This window comes from Hibiscus syriacus, unplaced genomic scaffold (assembly GCF_006381635.1).
Source record: "Hibiscus syriacus cultivar Baekdansim isolate YM2019G1 unplaced genomic scaffold, ASM638163v2 tig00110987_pilon, whole genome shotgun sequence".
Classification (NCBI taxonomy): domain Eukaryota; kingdom Viridiplantae; phylum Streptophyta; class Magnoliopsida; order Malvales; family Malvaceae; genus Hibiscus; species Hibiscus syriacus.
Window position 1 is genome coordinate 2347167 of NW_024062941.1, and position 9767 is coordinate 2356933.

Sequence of the window (9767 nt, forward strand, 5' to 3'; positions counted from 1 at the left end):
CAGAACAATATCCATGGAATTCTTGCCACTGGGGATGAAACGCACAGGATAAACCAAATAGATAAAAACTCAGTTCACCCTGGCTGGCAATAATAACTCCGAAAATAAGAATAAAATTCAAACAAGAACTGATGTGTAAAACATCTTCGTAATCTCAACAGTATGGTTGAAATTAATTGCCAGGAATCTCAAAGAAATATTTCTAATCATCACTGACACACAAAAGACCGTGTTCAAAGCTGATATCTTGAGAAACTGTTCCCGGGATCGAGTAGTCTGTCTGGGGACCATATTTATCCATGCAACCGTGATGTAGTTAAAAAAGGAACACACTATCATGTGACACATGGTTAAGAAGATTGGGTATTTGAAACCATACTTGCTGAGTAGATAATTGTTCAACAACATGATCCTAATGTAACTGCTTGATGAACAAACAAATTATGTATAATCAACTCGACTGTCACTGTTTCATCATTTTCATTCTTCATACCTTTCTATCTTATTGGAAATATTTGCTCAAGTCAATAATCTTTTTGCATAAGATGTTTTGGGTCTTCAGTATGCCCCAACATTGGCTAATACAGACGTTCAAAATGTACCAACATTCCTGATTCTGATTAAAAGGGCTTTAAACATGTCCCAGCATTTGCTGATACAAATATTCAAAATGAGTCAATATTCTTGAGTCTGATTGAAATGGGCTTTCAGCATACCCCAGCATTTGCTTCTTGTTGATGTGAGCTTTCAAAATGCCCAAATATTCATACTGATGTGAGCCTTCAAAATGCCCCACATGGATCATTTCTGTTTGAAATAGGCTTTCAAGATGTCCCGTATGGATCTGTCTGAATTGGGCCTTCAAAATACCCCCAACTTTCTAAACTGTAAGGCTTACTCTCAACGTCTGTTTGACTTGAATATCATGATCCCCACAAGGTTCAATTTTGACAATGCACTGTGGTGGGTACTTGTGGCTTTATTCGTGCCCCAAATCTGTTTTCTCATTCTGGTGTCACTAAATAACATTTGTCATGTAACCTGAGGAATTCTTTTCATGTTTTCACGAACTTAAGAAATAATCAATCATTATGATAGGAATATCTGAGATATGTGCCTCTTCTGAATGAAATGACTATTTTTTGGATCTAGAGGGGTCTAGTTGGACAGAGTGGTATAAGTCGCTTGGTAATTCATTCCAGGTTGACACAGTGATCCTTGTTTTCAGTCAAGGTTATTTCTGGAATATACTTTTCCATGCAATATGTTGATTCTGATAAATACTCATCAGATTATGAAGCAGTCTTTCAGGATGATTTCACAGATATTGATAGTTCTACTGATACCGAGGAAATCCTGAATCTGATGAGGAGAATAAACTGTTATACTTGACGAAAATGGGGTACTCGGAGGCTGAGGCTTTAATAGCCATGGAGATGTGGTCCGAATTCATCAATTGCAGAGTTGACAGATTTTATATGTGATGCTCAAATGGCTAAGGCTACTGACGCACTTTCTCCGATAAAAGGTAGGAAACCATTATGCAATGACCCCAATTACAAGAAAAGGCAAAACTCTGGCTAATTTTTGGAAACGCAAGAGCAGGGGAAGCTTGAAAAGAAGCTTCTTAATGAAGGCAATCATGAGCCTCCTTATTTCTACTACGAGAACATGGCACTTGCTCCAATTGGTGTCTGGACTGAAATGTCTCGGTACTTATATGATGTAGAGCCAGAATTTGTAGATTCAAAGTATTTTGTGCCGCTGCATGAAAAAGGGTTATATTCATATCTGAATTGAGAACAAATTTCCTCTTATTCTGCTTCCTCCATGCACCATACATGATACTTTTCCATTGACAACAAACTGGTGACCTTCTAGGATCCAGAACAAAGTTGAAGTTTACAAACATGTACAGGAAGTGCCAGATTGATGGAAAGGATCCGTAAGGCTCTTGAAGCTTAGAAGATGAGCCACTTTCGAGTGTCCAGAAATATGTTATTGATGAGTGCCGAAATGGAATCTGGTATGGTTGGAAGGAAATAAAGTTGATACACTTGAACCTGATGAGGAGGAGGAAATGCTTCTAGATTTCCCTAAAACCATACACGAGGATCTGTATAGAGACATGCTCCCCTGGTGGTATCAATGTCCTGTCTCTTTTCTCTGGGATCAGTGATGCAGAGGTTGTCCTTTACCGGCTCAGCATACCTTTGAAAGAAAATGTGCAAAAATTGAATGGTCATCAATTGGAGCAATTGATGAGTAGATTGTCAAATTCGACCTTGTTGTCAGTGGTATCCATTGTAACAACCTTACCGGAAGACATAAACATCATCAGGATAAACTAGAAGATTTTGTTGGGTGCATTTCCTTGCAATGACTGCTATAGTGACTGTCTCTTCTGCTACTCAAGACATGTACTGCCATTTCCCACTCTTCCCGAACATGGAAAGGTTTAGTTGAAATGGGCTTTTAGTATCTCCCTTTAGAACAAGGTAATCATTCTTGATAAGTTGCTGATAATGTCACAGGAGAGCATCATAAGTTCATCTCCAAACTTTCTGGCTTCTCAGACCACTTGATTTCAATAGTGCTTCATCATTTTGGTCTGACTTATTCTTTTCTTCAATAGAGTAGAATAGGCAACAACTTGCTTCAAGGACCTTCCTCATTTGAGACTGTCCTGTTTGAAAATGTTTTTTCTCATTTTTTTATTGAAGAATGATAGAATTTTGTAAAGTATTACCCTTTACATGTTCACAATAGAATGAAATCATAAGACATGAAATTAATGAATATCAAATAAATCAACTACTCTTTTAACTCATTCAAAAATCATAGTCATATGGCAAGTGTCAAACTATTGACTGATTTAAGGTAGGTTGATTCTGGTAAAGTAAGGTCTCTCAGGTTGGTCAAGCATATATGTCTTCTTTGAGCTTCCACTATCTTGAAGGAAGATTTGTTATCATCTGATGGAGATACTTCTTGGTTGTTATGCTCATCTTGTAAAGATACTTTTTGTTTCCAGACTCTTATGAACATCTTTGGGATGTGTGGTACTTCATTAAGAGCTTAAGATCGTCTCTTATGTCGTTGTTGCACCATCTAATATTCGAGCCACCTTTTTAGGTTTTCAACTCGAATCCTCCATTGGTTTCAAGATGTTATTCAAAATTTACATCTTGAACCCCCCTTTTATTATTTTTTATATCATGCATTAAAGATTTTAAAAAAATTTTTGTAAATAAAAATCAATCTTGAGAGGCGTAATGAATTCTGAAGATATTCTCTTTAATTAGATGTCTTCAATCTTGCTTCACTTGCCTTGGATCTGCTTTGCTGGGGATTCCATAAGATTCATTCATTCCAGTATTCTTGCGCTTCTTGTTGAATATGAATCTTTCAATTAATTGTACTTGATCAATCTTGTAACTTGAGGCTCCATGAGACACTCATCTTGGTTTAATTTTTTCATTTTTTCCCTTTTTCCTTTTTTTCTTTTTTTCCCCCTTTTTCCCTTTTTTCCTTTTTTTCCCTTTCCCCCTTTTTTTTTCAAGTATAATATTTCTTGACAGAATCTGAGTTTATTTGGTTTCTCAGAACTTTCCCATTTATGCCAAAATCAATGCTCCTCGGAAAATGCCTATTTTTTACAACATATGAATCTTCCCAATTAGGCATCCATTTCCCATGGAAATCTTTATGTATAGGCAAGATCTTTTTAACATTAGATCACCCTCTCTGAACTCTCTCGGATGTAATTTCTTGTTATGATCTTTCCATCTGTTTATGATACATCCTCCAATTTTAGCTCCTTTAAGATACAAAGTGATGGTATCTCAAATTGGTAAGACTGAACAATAAGGTGTTGCCCCCAGTGATGTTCGAACAATATTTCAATATATAAGGCAATAGGTAGCTTCTCGTGCCTATCGTTGTAAGTTTCAGTGATCTTTGTAATGATCCTTTATTTGCTCCTTCAACTGCCTTATTCATCTTTGGGCAATATGTCACTGAGTTTGTATGATTGATCGCAAAGTTCAGTCATCTCATACATAGAAGTCTTTGTGAACATATGTATCTCCAGGGGGATGAATATTCAAGATTAACTTTCATTTACATGAAAACAATGTAATTAATGCATATATATTATTTAAATCAATCCCTTTTTCTTCTTTTAGTATGCCCCAATCACTCAAAATTATCTTGATAAGCTGGTCCTAATGCCTCATCTCACCTCTTCTTGCAGGAAGATTCACAGATAATTGAAAGTTTGGTTCTTTTGAGGTCATTTGGTTTATGATGGTTATGTATTTGGAAGGACAAATGTGTGACTTTTGAAGTCATGTATGTGGTGGAAGGTAGTATCATGAACCAGTAAACATCTGGAGTTGGTCTCTCAAAAATAAGTAGAGACATTTCTTCAGAGTCTTAGGTAATTGTAGTGTCAGGATTTGGTTTTGGTAAGGGTTAGGTAATTGGCATTGGATGGGATATGGAAGATATAATTTTACCAATTGCCAAAGATCTATAACTCTTGAAAAATTAAAAGAATATTTAATCTACTCGATACTTAAGAATTTCAAGATTAAAACTTAATTCCTTGCTCATAACCATAAAAGCAACAAAAAATTATTTATTGTACAAAAGCACAGAAAGGAACAAAAAAACAAGTTCAAACAAGATGCTGAAAATGAAAGGTACTACAGTGGTAGATATTAACTTCCACTTTTTTTTATCATGCCTCATTAATCCTATAATGTCGGGTGTGTAATAGGATTAGGGTCATTGTCTTCAGTTGCCCCCCTTTCTTGATCATTTCTTGTGTTAAGACTCCCATGTCAACAAGCGTCTCTATTTCTTTTAACAGTGGGCAAATTCCCTGTTGAATGCCCTTTTCCCCTAAGTGAAAATGTAGAAGCTATTTTGATCATAGCAATGAGCAGAAGGGTTTGGTGGAACTTTCACGGATCTTGGTGTGATGTATTGACCTTTAACCAAATGAGGGTACAAGTCTGAAATGGAAATTTGGAACACTTCCAAAGTTTTATTGATCACATGACTTTTTGGTCGATCTGAACAACTAGTTGCTCTTTTTCTTTTGCAATTGCGGTGACTCTGGATGCGATAATCACTTACATCATCAGCTTTCGCTTTTTGATCTTTCGGGCTCTTGGATGTGACTTTTGAGTTTTTTTCGCTGATTACATTCTCAATTAATTCTCCACTTATCACAAGATTCTCGAATTTCTTCGTCGGATTTGCATGCATTAACTTGAAGAAAGGATCAGGAAGGGAATCCCAAAACATATGGGATATTTCTTCTTCTAACATAGGAGGTTGAACTTGTGCTGCCACTCCTCTCCATCTTAAAGCATACTCTTGAAATCTTTCATTGGATTTCTTCTTTACTCCTTGAAGATTCATACGTGTTGGAGCTAAGCCTTTAACATACCGATATTGTCCCAAAAATGCATCAGCTAGATCAGCCCATCTCTTGATCTGTTCTTGGGTCAACTGATTATACCAGACTACTGTTGGGCCAATGAGGCTATCATGGAAGGAGTGAACTAACAGATCATCAGAACTTAAATATCCTTCCATTTTTTGGCAAAACATTCTCAGGTGGATTAGAGGACAACTGGTGCCATCATATTTCTCAAAATCAGGCATTTTGAATTCATGGGGAATAATCAAATTTGGAACCAATCTGAGCTCTCTTGCTTCTAATTCTTTGTGGGAGGCATTCACACTTTTCATATTTCTGATTGCTTCATCCATCTTCTTGAATCTTTCCTCATACTGTGAATAATTAACGAGGCTATTCCTTGGGTTCGAGTGGGATGCCCCAGGGTAAGTTATCATTCTCGACTCTTCAATCTGAAAACATGGTTGCTCTTTATCAGCTATCTCTTCTTTATCAGATGCCTTCCTATGAATAATTTGATTTGATCCATCTGATATTGAATCTGATGCTTTTTTCCTTATATCCTGAGGTAACCTTGTCAATTGTTCTGGCCACTGATCTTGTAGTCCCTCATAAGATTGCTCCATTGTTTTCATGATGATGGTACAATAATATGAATGAATGGTCTAAATTTTACTGTTACAAAACCTTTCATGAATTATTTACATGTTTTTATAATTAATTTATATAACAATACTTAAAATAATAAATGTAATGTAAATGCAAAAATGCATAAATGTAAAAAGAATGCAAACTGTGCAATGTAAAAGCATATATAAAAGTATGAATACAAAATGAAAATGCAAATATATGAAATGAAAATGCATGTATGAAAAGGTGTTACTCAAGAGTGATCATCTTAGAACAGATTTCATTGAACACAAAAGTTTCCGTGCATTAAACAAAACTTTACATATAGGGGATGGCTTTTACTCCTAATTTCTCTATTTCCCTTAAAAACCAAATTAACTTCCACTCATGCTCAGTTGTGGAGTTATCAATCTGCCTTAACTCTCTCGTGAAGCCAGCTAAGTCCACCAGCTTATGAGCCACATTGTTTGCTTGAATAGTGGTTTCCTTCATGATATTGTCTTTTTCCTTCATCTTTTGTGTTAACTCTCGAAGTTGTAGACAATGTTGTTCATTTTTTCCTGTGAGAGAATATTTGTGCTCAAGAAGTTCTCGTACAAGATCTCCATAATCATCTAAACATTTCTTCAATGTCATGTTCTTGTTGATATTGGCTTTTAATTCAGTATCAATCTCATGCTGATGAATCTGATATGATGCTTCCATATTGGTCATAGAACTATTCAACCTTTGATTGTCGACTTTATATTTTCTCGATTCAATGACAGTTGTATTGAGTCTTTCTTCTGCAATTTGTAAATCATTAGAAAAATTCTTTGCTCGTCCTTCATTTATGTTACAATTCTTTTTTTAGTTTGGTGACCCCTATTATCCACTCTTCTGGGGTGTTTCCTATGGCAACATTCTGAAAGGATTGACTGACCTTCTGGAAATCTTCCTGCATGGTTTCCATTTTGGTCCTCAATTTATCATTTTCAATCTTCAAATGACGTATTTGAGCCTTGAACCTCAGTAAATCTTATTCCTTCTGGACATATCTACTGATACTTTTACATTTGAAGACTTTGGTATTAATCTAACAGAACCTTCAATTATCAAACTTGGTCGATCATTTATCATAAATTGTAAGGTTCCATTATCCAAAAGACTTTGGACTCGACATTTGAAGGCAAGACAATTCTCAATGGTATGTCCTTGAGCTCTGGCATGATATTCATAATGAACGTTGATGTCATACCAATTTGGATACGGAGGTTAGAATGGTTTTATGTAATATGGAGCCACTTCTCGTGCTTCAAGTAGCTTTTCATACAACTCTTTATATGATATAGGTATAGCATCAACATGAGAACCGCCTTTTGTCTTGGATTGAACCTAATTTTTAGATGCTGGGAGCATACTAAACTTCGATGATTTATTCTCTTCTCTAGGAGCTTTTACAGTTGTCATCATTTCTTTGGTATCTCCAGACGACTTGTGAATACGAATGATGATTGTCTGTAACTTCTCCTATTGATTAGGATCAGAAGTCCCTTGCATATCTAAAATTGGAAGATTATGTTCATTGATCTCTATATCTTTTTGTGCATGAATCTCTTTTCCTTTGGTCAAAACAGATATTCTTTCCATCATCTTGGACATCTGCTCTCTTATTTGTCGTATCTCCTTTTGCTCTTCAATGGGCATATGATATTTGGGTGCATAACTCTCATCTATCATCGGAGTTCCCTGAGGATGCCATTCCTGGGCCGCGTTATATTTTGTTTGATCATAAAACTTTTTGTCCATTTATGAAGTCTTTCCAATTCGATGAACAATCTTTCAAGTCAACACCTTTTGGTTATTCTATGATCATGCAATGCAACAAAAGAATATAAACAAATTAGAGCAATGTAACATGCAAGGAAAAAAGATAAGAAAAAAATAAAATGGTTAGTACCAACTAATGGAAAGAAAAAATTGCTATCTATCAAGGTATAAATCTTAACCTCATGCTTTCTAGTTCCATGGTTTGTTTGGAAAAATTAACCTAACTGCATGATTTTTAGTTCGCATGCTTTTATTCAGAAAGAAAATAAAAAATCAAATAAATTAAAAAAGACAAAAAATTAGAACTTATTTTCCTTTGTGTACACCTATGGACAGGGGTTCAGTATTTTCTTAGATCAAAGGGAATTTCTAGGGTTTATTATATGCAGGATTTCAGTTCTAGGAGTAAAGGTACCCGAATTGTCCTTGTTGGTGCCCCCTTGGGCTGCCAAACCCTCAATCCTAGTCCACTACAGACTTAAATGGATTGAGTTTAATTCGAGGGGATACATTTCTCTATGCCTGATACATAGACCACGAAGAAATAGAGCATATGAACCCCGAAAGCTACTACTAGGTCTAACACGGAGAATAAATTCTCACGAAGACGTCGCTTTCACTCCCACTTAAAAGGGACAAGCTTGATTAAAAAGCTTATGTTATGCGTTGTCTATGAGGAGAAATATTCAGACATCTGACAAACAAATAAAAAAATGAAATTTAATACCTTTAAATAAAATAAAAACAATCATAAAGAAGAATATATAAAATATTATAAAAAAATTTTAAAAGAAAAGAATTATAAATTAAATATATGCATTTTTAATTTCTAATTAATAGAGACAATTTATAATTCATTTAAAAGCTTGACCAGTCCCCAGCGGAGTCGCCAAGCCGTCGTAACCGATTTTCGCCCAGGCACAAATTTTTTTTACTTGGTGGGAAAATAATGTGAATAAATGGTTTTTAAAATATTTTAAGGAGTCGCCATCGGCCTTTTGGGTCAGGTAGGTCGAATACCTAAAAATTATCTTTTAAAAGAGTTTTTAGAAAAACATCAGTTAAAAGATAAACTGGTATGCGTTTATAACAAAAAATCATTTTTTATTAATAAAAAGGGATTTAGTCGATTACGTTTGGGGAAGGATTAGCATCCCCACAACGCCCAAGATCGGTACTCTTTAATTATAAACAGTCTCTATTATTGGAAATTAAAAAATTCAAAAATATATTTAATTCATAATCCTGTTATTTTAAATTTATTAATATAATTTTAAGAAAATATATTAAGATATATATATATATATATATATTTATAAATAAGATATTTATTTATTTAGAAATATCAGAAAAGAGCTTCTAGGTACTTTAAGACATCTCTTTTCTTAATATTAAAATATAAATAAATATTAATAAAACATTTATTAAAATTATAATTTATAAAAGTAAAATATTTATTTATTTAAAAATATAAGAAAATGGATATCCAGTTGCTTTAAGACCGCCCTTTCTTAATATTGAAAAATAAATATATATTTAAAATATAATTATTTTTCATAGAAAATAATTTAAATAAAACAATATGTGTTTTTTTTATAAGTAAGATATTTATTTATTTAAAATACCAGAATAGAACATCTAGTTGCTTTAAGACTGTCATTTTCTTCGATATTTAAAAAATAAATAAAGATTATTAATTTAACCAATATATATATTTATATGACTAATAAAATAATAATTAAAGCAATAATTAAAATATAAAAGAAATAATAAAATAATATTGCAAATAAATAATGATTAAAATAAGAGAAATTAAAAATCTATGTTGAAATGTAAAATATTAAAAATTCATAGTCAAAAATGAAAATTAATGATTAAAATATAAAATTATAAA